Source organism: Pyxicephalus adspersus, chromosome 11, assembly GCF_032062135.1.
Source record: "Pyxicephalus adspersus chromosome 11, UCB_Pads_2.0, whole genome shotgun sequence".
Lineage (NCBI taxonomy): Eukaryota > Metazoa > Chordata > Amphibia > Anura > Pyxicephalidae > Pyxicephalus > Pyxicephalus adspersus.
The window spans coordinates 8,314,749-8,330,607 of NC_092868.1; the positions used below are offsets into that span (position 1 = coordinate 8,314,749).

The window sequence follows — 15,859 nt, forward strand, 5'->3', positions numbered from 1 at the left end:
ATCAGCTTTTTTCCACCTGTTTAAAATGGGGGAACCCTTGAAATAACTTTCAGGTCTTGGGGGACTCCAGCTATAATTCATATATCCACAGTTCCCAGTACATGGCGATGGTGGTAACTGGGATGAATGCCTCTTACATAGCTGGCCGGTGGGAAAAATGTCACCCTTACAGATAGCTAAAAAGATCATTGGTGTCACTTAAACTGACATGAGGAGTCCAAATTGCTCATTGCTCATTGAACTCCTAGCAGCCTCTCTAGGAGCCCTAGGGTTTATAGAACCCTGTTTGAGAAACACTGTTCCAGAGGTTGCTAGGGATTCCTTGAGCTGTAGCTGATTGACCTCCTATTTTATGGTTCCTGCATGGTCATCACATGGCAGATCAGTGGCATTCAGATCCCCAATGTAACGGCATTCTTCTTACAGGCCACCAATACAAAGGGCATTTTTCCTCTTGATTGACTTTTATTTTAAGGGTTCCTCAGAGGTAAAAAAAAAAAGATTGAGAAATACCAATACTTGGTGCCAACACCATATGGAATTTATGATATCATGAGATGTCTTTGTATATTCCAATTCTGATGAACTTGCAATCTTGAACTAACTTTGTAGACTACATTTCATGCCAATCCGAAAACAAAGTCAATTCTATTTATTAGAATTACTGCTCACATTGTACTCACATGATTGCGGCATAATATTTGCAAAAGATGCAAACACAAGCTAGCTCCTTGTTAAATGTAAGTGTGAAATATGTTTGCTTATAAAGAGTTCTTAGAAATCAGAATTCAACTTTAAAGTGTACTTGCTACGTGCGGGGCAACATATATGCCCAGACCTTGGGTTACGTCTTTTATTTTCCATAATTATTCTAGTGTAACCTAGTTATGGTGTCTGCATAATGTTTAAGGAATTTGTAGTGCAGCAACTCTGGCCAGAATTCAGATCTTCATCACTAAAACCACTGACCTGGAGATAAACGTTTTAAGTTCCTTAATGCTTGCCCCAGGTCCCTGACCTGAATTAGGAAAATAACCCTTAAACTTGCATTTCAGTAATGGCAGCTCTATAAACTTGTTAAGTAGGATACAAATCTAACCGAAACTGCCAAGATCTCAAGATCTTGGCCTGCATTGGACAACTTCTTTGCCCCGGTCAAAAAGTTCTTAAAGTAGAAATTCAAGGAACTTCTGCCCTCTAGTGGTGAGATTGCTAACTACACCCCAAACATTGCATGCATTTACCTGCTTTGATGGGGATTCACTTCTGAAAGACATTTACTTGGTCACATGACTGATTTCTTCGGCCTGCTGAAAATAAAACAAAAAAGGTGTCACATTCTGGTTTTGCAAAGCATAAAGACATAGCAAATAATTAAATGGTCAATTGTGAGATTTAAAATGCTTTTACTGAATTATATTCTATTAAACAAATATTCCATTATCCAAAAGGGACCTCTGACTCCAGACCTTACAGACTTCCTATGTGAGGGTATAAGACAGGATTCAGACACCTACATGGGATGACTGTAGGGTGTGCAGTTGGAGCTCCATTTGGAGAAAATCCTTATCTTTTTCTTATGTTTGATAGAAGCCAGTCTAGACAGGTCATTTATTGGCATTGATTCCTGTTGGAATTATCATTTTTTGCCTCATCCTCCTTTTTGGTAAATATAAAAGATTATTTCCTATGATACATAATTACCACCAACATCTTCATTACCATTTGTAACCTGGTGGCTTCAAAGTAGATCCAAATCAGGAAATTGCCATAAACGTTCTTACATATTAATAATTAAATGTTGTAATAAACTTCTTTAAATCTGTAGTTTTCGTTACAATATTAACTGGTATTCCTGCTATAAAGGTTTTTGTTCAGGTGCTTTCATTATGAGACGACAATGTTCCACCCTCTGGGTGTTTGGTTGCCACCATGTCACATGAACCCTTTGATTAAGACTACAGGGGGTTATACACCTTGAGCAGGCGTAATCCCATATTGTCTCTAGAAGAAAAGGAAGTAAAGAAGGATGATGTTAACATGAATCATTTATCTTTATATATAATTATTTTTAAATAAGCCTATTGTCAAGTTATGGAAGGACAATGGTAGGAGAAACCATCTGCTGGCTTCCTATAGTGAGGTTCCCTGCTTGCTCACACCTTCAGTGTGTCTCACTTCCTGCACCAAGAACAATATGATGATATTTTTGCTTAGAAAAACCTCATCAGGGTGCGCAGCCTGATTGTGATTTTCTGGTGCCCTTGGGACACCACCCTGGATAGACCATGGCTTCAGCACTTCCAAGCCCCTAGTTAGATCATCAGGTTCTCCACCCATTCCAGCCAAAAGTCCATCACCCTTATAGAGTGATCCATATAGTACAGCATCTTATCAGGTAATACTATACCATCACCATCGTGATGGTTCAAAGACGGTAGGGTGGTTTGCCCCTTCATCCTGATAAGAACATATCAACATAACAAGTCCGAGAAGCCAAACATTTTATGATGTTTTTAGCACAATGCCTCTCTTTAGAATGTCTGGCCTTCGGGCTAGCTTAATAGGCAATTTTTAAAACCTTGTCCAGTGTGTTATACAGTGAGCACATTATTTATTCTTGTTTGCATCATTTTTTGTGTTTCACGTTTTAAGTAACAGAGTATGAAGGTACTTTGGGGCTGCCCTAAAGATTGTGGGCCTTATGATCAGTTGCTCTTCCCTTAGTGAGAGTCTGTCTTTGGGAGAGCACTCAACCCATTACTGAATCGTCTGGTTCTGACTGGCCCAAGAAGATTTGGATTCTCTGGTTTTGGCCAGGTGGGTCAAGTTGACCCAGTTCTCCGTCTAGAGGATTACGCCCCAGTAGGGGGGGAATCAGGGTCCCTACCTCGTTTGATAAGGACCATAGCATCCTAGTGCAATTTTTTGTGTTTGTGTTTTAGAAATAATCACTTTTGTTCATACACGAGGGTTTTTTTGTTTTCTAGAGCAAGCATTGTGGACTTCCACAGACACCCCATCAAAAACAATTATAAAAAAAAAAAAATGATCTGCCTATAATACCTATAGCGGAGGAGTGAAGCTGAGGACTCAGGTACAAAGATCACATTATTAGAGGCGATTGATTATAAAATGTCTGTAGGGGAAGGTGTTACGTCAAGAAACTAGCTTCACCTAACACCTGCAGTTCATAAATGAAATATCATTGTTGGTTAGAATTGCCCTTTAATTAAGATTACCATGATTACTTTGAGGTTGTATCAATACCATGTGACACTTCTGAGATCATTTAAAATTCATTGACAGCTCATATTTGACCTCTTTCTGGCCTTAACTTGACCTGCTTTTTTAAAAAATTCCTATAGACTTGTATGGGAATGCAAAACCAGATTGGCATGAACAAAAGCCCATCGACACTGTCCCGAAATGCATAGTTGTTAGTGCTCCCTCTGGTGGCCCAGGTTAGAAACTGCACCCACTGCTTTCCCAGTGGAAAGCATGTTGATGTGCCACCTGGACCGTTTCTCCGCTGGTTTCCATGGCAACAAGCATCAGCCTCGAAACATGCAGTTTGATTGCTCAAATGTTGGACGTGGAATGTCAGATTAGGCAACACTTATCACTCTGACATACAGCCTCGAAGCCTTTTCTTGTTTTCTTTTTTTTTCTTTCATTCAAGCACAGCAAATAAATTCCTAAATATAATTCTCATCACTGTTCTTCACCTGGAACCCAAATCTGTTTATTTTAAAGAGCATATTAATAGGACTGTCGATCACCCTACGGCTTCTTCTTGGCACTACTGGCAACGTGAGTAAAATGATTAGAATAAAAGACATATCAAAGTTTGTCAAAACTAGACTCAAATAACAAATAAAATATTGTGGATATCAGCAGACAGACATGAATAATCAGGTATTACATTTTTGGTAAATGTAAAGTATGAAGGTATGCTTAGATCTGACGTGTACCAAAATCTCCCTCATGTGGGATCCAGTCCTTTGCCTTTGCAATGGCCTTTTTTGTATAAAGGACCTTTTTTGTATTAAAGGCCTATTTAATGCACATAACATGTCGCCATTTTCTTGGAATGGCATCTCAATGCCCAATGGAAATCCACCAAGGTTAGTGCTAGAGAAAAAATGGAAGTATTGCGGTCACCTCATTCATAAAATTAGTGCACAATTGACATGAGCATTATTTCTATGACTAACCACCAAATCATCAATTAGCTGGTTATCTATAAAGTATACTAGAGGTTTTTCTGCTACTGCCGCATTAGTATTTACAGATCTCCTGACAGCATTCACCCCTTTGATAGCTATAAGCCACATTGAGGATTAACGATTTTTGTTTCAAAGATCCTAATTGCCACTTTGGCCATTATCAATGGATAAGAGATAGATATCATGGCTGCAATTGGAATAAATGAGCCACGTAGGTCTTCAAATATGGTGATCAGGTGGAAGAAATGGGTGCTTTGCTTACAAACTTTGTGCTGAAGGTCTCCCTTTTTAGGGAAGAATGAACAGGAGATACTTACTGAAAGGACTATATTCCTCATTGTTGGTTATCCAGCATGGTGGATCGATAAACAGCATTGTGGGCACACCTATGCCACTTCTAAATTTTCACCCAAAATGATCAAGTGAACGACATTGAAGATGACTGTCTTTATCAACTATCATCTGTGCAGCCATTTAGGGAGGGCTTTACTGCTGCTGAAATTCTTGGGAGTCAACCAATAACCAAAAGATCACCTAACCGGAAACCTAACCTAACCTCCCATGTTAGTAAAAAAGTGCAAATATTCCAAAACTTTATTCATAAATCAGGGTTCTAAATAGATTTATGATGGCTGCTCTGTACTATGCTGATAGAGACCATAGAGAGGAATGTATTCCATGTTCTTTTGTACTAGAAATGAACTAATGGTGGAACCAGAAGGACCAGGTTCATGCTATGCATCAGGAGATCAAAGAACGATAGGCAGGAGAGTGTAGCACACAATAAGCTCTATTTATTAGCTCAGCATTTGACTTGTTGAGCCAAAAAAAGCACCATATTTTGTGCTCAAACCTCAAGTTTGAGCGTTTTGTGTCCAGCAAGCTCTTGTCGGCGGTATTATATGTTTGTAGACAGTCAAGTCCTTCAGCATTGCTTGCACAGAATACTACTGAAGTGCCTACATAAAGCAGCTGTGTTAGCAATTTTTTCTGTGTTTTTTTACAGTAAATTCTGTTTTGTTTAAAAATATTGCTCACCTCTGAAGTCTTTGTTTTAAAAGAAAACAACAGGCAGATATATATATGAAGAATGCCATTGAATACTGGCAAAACGCACATAAAGCTCACAATAGAGGTCTGGTATGTGCTGAGATGAAGGAATGTGCAGGACTGTGGCCAATCTGGACACTCAAAGACCCCGAACTCCAATAAAGAGTCAAAGATGACATCCACGTGGGCAAGGCAACCTAAAGACGTTGCATCAAAAGAGGTTAGTTCGTCTTTAAAAGGACACCAAACTCCGATAAAGAGTCAAAGATGACATCCACATGGGCAAGGCAATCTGAAGACATTGTATCAAAGAGGTTAGTTTGTCTTTAAAATGAGGCAATCAGAAATAATCCTTAAAACCATCTAACTCTATAGCAGGAACAGACACTGCAATACAAAATATGAGGCCGTCAACATGTGGTCACTATTCCCACTGCAGACACCTTTATATTTCTACAGCTAGGAAAACATTTGACCACCAAGCTGGTTAAAAAACATGCAATTCTCCACCCACCGTGTGTGTTCACCAAGCATTATTTTACTCCAAAGCACAGACAGTCACAGACTGAGGTTTACTTGTACTAGGCAGGCCATGTTAGTCATGGAAAGGCAAAGATGAATAAAATCACTAAGGAAGTTGTAGAAGGGTGGGAGCTATAAAAACAAGAAGTGAGAGTTGTTTTACTCAAAGCTTTCCTAGTGGTACCCAACCTGAAGACCAGCAGAGTGTACCTCCCACAGGAACGTACCGGACACAGCTCTAATCTCTCCAGCTCTGAAATAGCAAACTCAAAGTTTCCATAACATGTTGCTCAACACTTGTTAGAGAAATGATCCGTATCCAAAATTATACTGGGAGTGGTATGGGTAGTACTAGGGGCCAAAAGGGTGTTCTCACAAGCAATATGATTCTAGGAAAGAGCAGAATCAGAATAAACATGAGCTTTTGCTTCTTCCATATCCAGTCTCTGGCTGTGGGGAGGGGATGTGACCAACCTGTACTGCTTAACTGCAGAAGAAAAGTGAGATCACTAACGTAACTGTACTATTGGACAGTACATTTGTGGACATGATCATAATATGATTCTCTAACTCTCTACAGATAAAACACTATTTCTCCAACATGACTAACCACTGGACATGATCAAAATTCAATTCTATTACACTCTACCGATAGCACACTATTTCTCCAACATGACCACGACCACTAGACATGAACATAATACACTGCTATTACATTCTACACACAGAACACTACATCCCCCAAGATAACTGACCACTGGACATTATATAATTCAGTTACACTCTGTAAATAGAACACACTATGTAAAACACTACACCCCCAACATGGCCGATCACTGGACGCCATCATATAATTTTATCATTGTGTTAATGCGGAGCTGTATAATCATGTCCACAATGATTTACTTTTGGCTATATTTTTATTGTTAGGAACACACAGAACTCCATCAATCCATCTCATATAACCACACAGAAATGACTTTATACCAGCCTTTCTTAACCCTTTTACCCCAGAGGAACACTTGAAAATTTCAGGTCACAACTAACCCTCTATATAATTAATTAATTATTCATTGAGGGTGTCCCCATTACAGTCTTAATCAAGAAATTATGGCCTTTGCCATGTTAGTCAAAATACAACCATTATAGACAGATAAAATATTACTGGGTAACCCATTAACAGCTACTGGGGAAACCCCAGGATTCCACAGAACCCTGATTAAGGATGGGTATTTGTTACATAGAACACTACACTCCCACACATGATTAACCAATGGACACCATCGTAATACAATTCTATGTCACTCTATACAAAGAGCACTAAACCCCCCTAACATGGCTAACCAATGGACACCATCATAACACATTTCTTTGACATTCTATACAAAGAACACTACACCCCCAACATGGCCAACCAATGGACACCCTCGTAATACAATTCTATTACACTCTATACATAGAACACTACACCCTTAACATGACGGACCACTGGACATGAATATAATTCAAATCTTTTGCATGCTGTACAGAGAAAACAACACCCCCCAATATGACCAGTTAGACAGTGGCTGCTGTAAACTTTAAGTAAAAACGAAATAAAATTGGATGAGTTAAAAGAATTATTTTCTCTCCTTTCATTTTATTAGAATTCTCAACCTATTCACCAGTTATCAGCTGAGCTGCTCTATTTATTCCTTTGGGTGTGTCGAGACAACTCTTATAGCCAAGATTCAAAACATTGTTTAAATTCTCTAGACAGTTGTGTGTAAATATTACATAATCAGGCCTATTCTCAAAGCCAGTGAAATGAGCAGGAGTCAGGTATCATTTCATAAAAGTGGGGATGAATATTGGTCACTGGTTGGTGTTGCTTCACTTGCCATTTTATTCTTCTTTAACATTGGAAGCCATTTTCTTCCAAAATGTCTTTACATACACGTTAACTCCATGGGCTCAACTCATATACTCAAATACGTATACTTTAAAAAAGTGACAATTGTCAGTTGAGTCCAATGAAATCTGAAAACAGCAGTCACGTGATTGAAAATAGAGTGCCTACGGCTGGTGTTAAAGCTTTGTGAATTGATCCTATTGTTCCATAATCACTCTCCTGCTGCTATAGAGCTGTTGAGATGATCTTGACTCCACTCATTGGATGGTTCTCTTGAAACAATTTACTGGGTTTTTAAATTAATGTAAATTGCCTGGCCTTGGAATTTTAGAAGAGCTTCGAGAGATGGAAGTCTGTTAATGTACACCCATTCACACAGCATAAGCTTTAAAGCCCAGCTCCAGGCTATTTCTGTTATACTTTTTTTAACACTTTGCCTCCAAAATGACCATAATACAATTCTATTGCATGCAGAACAATATATATAATATTATGTATGTAGAACACTACACCCCAACATGACCGACCACTGGACATCATCAGAACCAATTCTTTTACATGTAGAATAGTTTCAATAATATTTATGTAGAACACTAAACCCCAACATAACCGACCACTGGACACCATCGGAAACCAATTTTATTATACTCTATGCTTAGAACACCACACCCCCAACCTACCAACCACTGAACATGATTATAATTCAATTCTATCACATGCAGAATAATATATATATGTAGAACACTACACCCCAACATGGCTGACTACTGGACACCATCACAATACAATTCTATTACACTCTACATGTAGAACACCACAGCCCCAACCACCGTACATCATCATAATACAAATCTATTACACTATGTACATAGAACACTACACCCCACGCCAACACGGCCAACCACTGGACATGATCATAGTACAATTTCTATTACACTCTTTACATAGAACACTACACTTCCAACTTGATAAACCTCTAGACATGATCTGTGTCCTGTGGTTTATCATGTTGGAAGTGTAGTTTTTTATGTATAAAAGCAACAACATATCACACAGTGCTGTACAATAAATAGAAGTTGTAGATGACAAACCTGCATATTAGACAAAGACAAACAATGACACAGAATCTTAATGTGTACCCAAGCAGGTCCTTCTTGAAGTGGGCATGTCGTATGGACACTTCCTACTGTCTGTCCATTGGTGGGATCCTTTTTTGGAATGGAGGAGAGGACGGGGTATTGATGATGCCACCAAGAGAGGACAGGTTGAGACTAGCGGCCACATCTGGATCTTCAGACCCTCCCACCTGAAATCAGTTTTGCCAATGACCCTGGATAACAAATGTAGGCAAGCATTTGATCATTCATGAAGTAAGGGTTAGCAAGATGGGTTAGTGGGGTTTGGAAGGAGTTATGGGCAGATCATTTTTGGCCTTTATGGGCTTTAAAGTGGAACTAAAGCAAGTCAATACTCAACTGTGCCTGGTCAGCCGTAGGCCCATCATTTTTTCCTATTTTCTCTTCCCCAATCAGATCTTCAGCTATCTTGATCGGCTAGGCCAGGATGACCTACGTCCTGTGCAGGTGTGCAGGAGTTCATTCAGTCCTGGCACCCGAAATAGAATTCAAGATTGCCAGGTATATCTGGCAACAAGTGAAATTTGCTAGCTGGCCAGCAATCAGAAAGGTAAGTATAGATATTGCAGAAGAGAAACCTACCTCTTCACTAGTTTTAGAAGTGGAACTTTAGTTTAAGTAATTTAGTTACCGTAATGTAAATGTGATGAATTATATTTTTCCCCAACAAAAGTGTTTAACACAAAATAAGCTGTTTGTAAAAATATTTGTGTGTAAAAATCCTTGGTGCCAAATTAAACAGCAATTTTCATGTGTGAAATGCGATCCTTATCTTATCAGTATTGCTGGCTTTGACAGGTACTGCGCTCATCACAATGCAGTGCAAAAAGAAAGTGAGCATGCAGAAGCCCTAACCTATAATAACCCCCGGTTCATCCCGGGTCTCTTCCTTCCAGTAAAGTGCACTAACCGTATTATGCATTTCTCCTTTTAATTTGATTGTACAAACGATGCTCTCATACCATATTTATTATATAGACATAAAGCTTTTATCTCCCACATACAAAAGCCAAACCTCATTTTGCTGGATGGCTTGGTTATTAAAAAGTAATGTATACATATTTAATACACTTGATACTTTTACCATATCTATATTTCATGCCATGATATTTTGTCTGCATTTACGTATTTGAAATCTACAATGTATATTAAAAAAAAATGAAGATTAAAGTGTACCTGTTGCATTAAAACTGGCATCATGGATGAAATTTCAGCCATTAGGTCAGACATCACGGGTTCACTTTTAGGTTAAGTAAAAAAAGGTTAAAACAAGTTGCCTGATCTTACTTTTCTTCCTATGATTCACATGAGATTTGTCAATGGAACAGGCATCCTAGTTGGGGGATTATGCTCATCTCCTGTTCTGGGGAAAGTTGTAATGTTTTGGAGTTCCCAGAACTTTCTGTCCCCTTGAATAGTCAACATGATAAATTAAGGTAAATGTCCATTTCTAAATCAATAAAAATAAGTGTATGTATGCAGGCTTTGAAATTTGATCATAGAGAAATTGATTAGAAGGTTTTAAAAGTCTACCAGATACCCACCAGATCCATATTAATTGTTTTTGGTCAATTAAATTCAGAAATAAAGAATTATTTATTGTTGATTCTATCAAACAAAGAAATGACCAGGTCCATTGAATGGGAAATCGACCCATGTGTGTCCAGATGCCCTGCTAGGACTTTCTGTAGGATTTTTTTTGGAGGAGATGGGAGATCAGCTAAGTAAATGAGAGGATGACTGTTTTTAGAATTGGTGTCCCATCACCACCTATTTCTGTTGTTATCAGGACAGATGCAAAAGGTGAAATCTACCTGACAGGTCAAAAGTCATTCACGGTGTCCCGTGTTACACGGTGAAATTATGGAATCTTCTGATGAAATGAAAGCACATTTTCTGCATTACCTATTGGTGTGCTGGCAACATATTTTATGGATCTTATCAACACTATTAGGGGTTGGTCATTGCGCCATTGGAACCAGGTTTGAGCTTGATGTACCTGTAATGTGGCCACAAATAGCAATAAACTTCTGGAAGGGGTAGACATGAGGCACTGGATGTAGATTAGATCACTATATTTAGTAAAGTAATAAAAAAACTCTTGAAATACATGAGCTTGCTGCAGAAACTCTTAAACACGACAATGCTGCTAGGGACTGTTTGGATAACTGGAACTTTTTAATCAAGGTACCATCTAAAGTTGCAAAGTCCAGGCTTTATGCACCCAAAATTTTCATATAGAAAGAGTAGATTATAACTAATAACCTAATTTACTGCAGTCTGTTAGCGAAATACTAAAAATCTATGCAGATCCTGGCCCTCATGAACTGGAGTTGGACACGGTGCTCAAACCCCTTTAAGGCGGTAACCAATCTATTGTTACTAGAATCAGTGAGCCACAATGAAACTTTCCTTTAGAAACCTGAAACACGTTGGTTTGTCATTTTGAAATGTTGGATATTTGGTCTCCTAAACTTTTGGTTTGGACCTCCTCTTCCTTTAGCTCTATTAGTAAAACTTCCACAGAGGTTTTACTCTTTCCTCAAAAGACCTTAAGAAGGTGCTCCCACTTGTTTTACCATCTAGTATCTATAATTTCAAAGTAATAAAGTACAATAAGTAAAAAAATATACCTGACCCCAATCTTTGATGTATAAATACTACTAGTCATACTTGAAAGGGAATGTTTACTCCAAAGACAACTGGTCCCTGAGTAGCCTGGTACACTCAAGCCTAAGCTTGGCAGTATATGAATTTGCTATTGGCTGTTTGGATTATTTCCCCCTGCAGACCATGAAGGGTTTTGGACCAACCCAAGCCATGTTGTATTGGCTGTTTTGGACCCATTTATTTTATGTGAAGGCTCTGACTTGTTTCTTTTATTATCTGATGACTACATAACACTATGCTGGTTTGCTTATTGTCTGTCTATCCTTTCCTCACTTTATTAAAAAAAACCTTTTACCAGTACTTTATATGATTGACTTCAAAGTTCAAACATGGCTTTCTAGATCCTTCAACATTCTTCACAAAGTCATATCAGCAGAACAAAGACGCCGGTGTGCACAGCCTCCTCCACTTATGTCTTTCTTCAGAGTCACTACATGAGGGTGGATATGACCCATGATTACACAATTCAGACCTTTCCTTCAAAACCCTCCTTTGACATTTTAATTTCCCAATATCGACCTTCTGCATCATCATATTGAGCCATACTTGTTAATCTTACAGCCCACACAAAGTCCTTATGGAACCACAGGGAATGAATGTCATGTGTATTCTCAGTTCTGATCAGAGGTGGGGGTGGCTGGTACCTGCTTGTTTTTGGAGACTGAAGCACGATGAATGACTGTACGTCTCAACAAAAGGAAACTCCCAAAAGTTTGTATGTTACAGGGGAAATCCCTTCATTGCAGACTGTCTTCAATATTGTTAGGGGAAAAAAGTGTCGAGATAGGGGATGTTGGTGTCTGATGCCCATAGTGAGCAATCTGAATACCAAATTCGTATGCAGAATGGAAGGAAATTTCTTAATGATGTCTACGGTAAACCCTTTATGTCCCGCACCTCCTCTTACTGTATATAGACTCAGTTCTTTCTGATTTTCAAAAAGAGAATGTTGTCTAAAATGGGAGATCGGTGCTTTTACTTTTCAATACAGGGAGATCCCCCGCCCAGGGATCCCTCATACTGTCATACTGATTTTCCCTGTATGTATCATATAAAACTCTATCTGAAATTGTAAAGTTTCAGTTTATGTCTTTTATAGTATTCATTTTATTTCTTATCTGCTTAAGTCCTTATTGGAGGATTCCCCTGTACTCCTGTTCTGGCAGAAAGCCATTTTTTTAGATTCTTCCATATGTTGGTTTTCAGGACAATTACAAAGAATAAATTGCCGTAATAGGGATACAGATAATAAATAATACCCGAAACTGTGGTTTTAACCCTGGGGGAGTTCAGGTGATTTACATGGAGCCTAAATTGTATTTAGATCCAAAAAGCATAAAATCTATATATATATTTTCTTTTATAGTTTTTCTTTTTGTTTTACCTTCATCTTTGTAATCATGAAAATACCTTAAGACCCCTCTCTTTCTATAGCGGTAGCCATAGCTGTCTCCTTAATGGCTAATATTTCTGTCATCCTTGGTCTCCAATAAAAGGGGGCTAACATTCCCTGTGCTTTCAGTCTATCTCATTACAAGAACGCAGCACTTACAGCAGAAACAACAGAAACAACTTCTGCACTTTCTGAAAAAGTTTTTATCCCAAAATTAGAAAAAGAATGCAACTATTTGCCTGAAGATAGACTATCATAGGAGAACCTGTGTAATCCAAAAAAAACCTGAAATAGATCTCCAGGATTGAAAGCATTTGCCAACTAACAACAAATGCATTTCAGGAAATCCATTCAAGGTTTGTTGGATTACACAGGTTCTCCCATATTAGTCTGTCTTTTCCAACCTTGGAGAGCTTTAATAAATCAGGCCCAGTGTTCTTGGATTTAGAAAACCCTTAAAGTCATGATCTGATGCAGTCTTGATAATTTAAAGTACCTCTTAATGATTAGAAATTTGCTGATAACACCAAACTGGTAATATTTCCTTATATTCCACAATGTTTAAAAAAATTCTATAGATTTCCATTGTAAAATCTTGTCATTCATTTTGTATTTATGATAATAAGCAGAAGGTTCAAGTAGTCCAGGGTTCTGGAGGGGTATGGCCCAAGATCACAGTAGGGCTCTATTTATAAAACAGAGAACCTGACATTCCCTGAAACATCTTCCAGGTCGATGTGTTTCAATGGCAGTAATTGATTTCCACCAGGGAATGTTTGAGGGAAAGTCCGATTGCTTGTTTTATGGATAGAGCCATGAAAGTAAACCTATCACAAATCTGGGTTAGGCAGACGAGCCATGTCAAGACATGCTGTCCTCTCTTCCTGAGTCTCTCCATTGTCCGTTTCGTTTGTTGGGTACCCTAAATGAGCAATACAGAGTCTTTTCTTTCCATAGAAATGTAAAACGAATGCAGCTACCACATCTAGGGACTGGTAAGCTTGCATACATAAACTTTTTCTTCCTGGCTTTCACTATCCTGTAGTTACCCTGCTTTGATTTCATCTCTTCCTGCCCTGCAGGACCTCCAGGTGTCCGGTTGTGTCATCTCTAATACAAAGCTCTTGTGTTGGGCACCTTCCATTGTGTAGGAATGTCCCGTCCTCCCCCACCCAGTTGTCGTCTGCATGAAATATTAACTCTTTGGTAATAATTAACGTGTATGTTAGGCCCTGTGCAGGAAATGGTGATATGGAGCCCATTCATGGAGAGGAGGGTGATGTATGTGAAAGGGGCTGGGGATGTGACCTTGCCTGGTGGCCGAGGTTCAGAGTTACATACAAGGTAAACAAGGTATAGTTTGTGAAGGGAAATCTGACTTTCTCCTGTCCTAAGTCAATATAACCAGAAGGCATGTCTGTTACTAGGCCTCGTTTCCATGGCAGCAGACGGGTGTCTAACCTTACGGTAACCCTGGTGCCCTTTGTCACAGTGACCTGCCCTCCCTGTCTATACATTACATGTGCTAAACAGGGCCAGGTGCAGATAAATATCTCACTTTTCCACAGCAAAAATCTGAGGACTGCGTGTTTTAAAGAGGACCTGATATGCCTGATTAAAGCTATGTACACATACAAGAAAATCAGAATGATAGTAATTGTCTTGAGTATGACAACCCAACTTGGCTAGTTCAGTATCCTCCACCTGTAGTATCCTTAAGAGTCATTAAACGACCATTCAGGGATTACCGATGTTATACCATATGGACAAGAACGAAGCAGAGTGCCTCCTGCTTGTCCTCCCCTTTCCGTTTTCTAAAGAACTGAACATTTGCTACACCGTTGCTTGAAATGATCAAGAACGACCTTTTCCAGCAAATGAAATTGGTTGCCTATAGGCATCTTTGCACCCTTTAAAGCTAACGTGTTGCGGTGACATTAAAAGGAATGCACATGCGTTGCAGCACACATCAACCCACCCCTGCACTGCGGACCTGATTTATTAAAGCTCTCTTAAGCTACGTACACACTTCCAATTATTATCGTTGGTATCTGCGAACGATCGTAAAGCACCGATCCTGTACATACAGATAACGACACGATCGTTCGCAGATATTGTACACACGATAGATGCGATCGTTTGAACGATACAGGAAGTGACGTGCACCACAGGAAGTGAGCGAACGTTCGTTCACCGCGCATGCTCAGACCATGGACGATCAATGAACGACCGTACACACGATAGATGGTCAAGGATCGTCGTCCAATCCGATCCGCCGGTCCGGTCGTTCATTTCCAACCACTATCCTCGTTCGTCGGCGTCGTTGGTTACTTTTTTTACAAACGATTTTTTCCCAATCGATCGTTCGTCGTTCGTTCGTCGTTCATTTCCAACGATAAAAATTGGAAGTGTGTACGCAGTTTAAGACTGGAGAAGATAGACTATCATGGGAGAACCTTGGAGATCCAGCAAACCTGGAATGGATCTGGTCCAGGATTGAAAACATTTGCTAACTAATAAGAAATGATTTTAGGAAATCTGTTCCAGGTTTACTGTATCACTGCATTGTGAACTTAGACGGTGCTGGGATGCAGTCGAAAATTTCTGGGCCCTGTACTATGTCTAAAAGTTCCTGCGTTGCAAATGTCAAGTTCTTTGATTTGGGTCCTGGTATAGAAGTACCCCTGGTCACCTCTTGAATGGCTGCTCTGCCTGGGGGCTCCAGGGTGGGTGACAGCCTGCCAGCTGCCATACACCACCATGCTCAAAAAAGAATAAACATCTTGTGGGGGGGGGGGGGGGATTGATGGATGGATGTCAACCAGCCCCATACTTTGTCTATAGGGTACTATTGCCCTGTAGCTACTTGAGGCAGTTACGAAGCATTAACCTGCTCACTTTCTAACCCTCCTGTTCTATAGAGTGTGGAGGGGGGAGGACGAGCATGTGACACCCAATGTGCTCTAAA

General features: G+C 39.4%; 1 long non-coding RNA gene across 1 annotated transcript in view; it reads right to left on the minus strand.

Moving 5' to 3' along the window:
- Nucleotides 1–15,859, minus strand: part of LOC140341025 (uncharacterized) — a 41,304-nt gene that overhangs the window by 13,129 nt on the left and 12,316 nt on the right. Inside the window, exon 2 of the long non-coding RNA XR_011922789.1 lies at nt 1,245–1,310. This is a non-coding gene — a long non-coding RNA (uncharacterized lncRNA). The remainder of the gene's footprint in view (nt 1–1,244; nt 1,311–15,859) is intronic.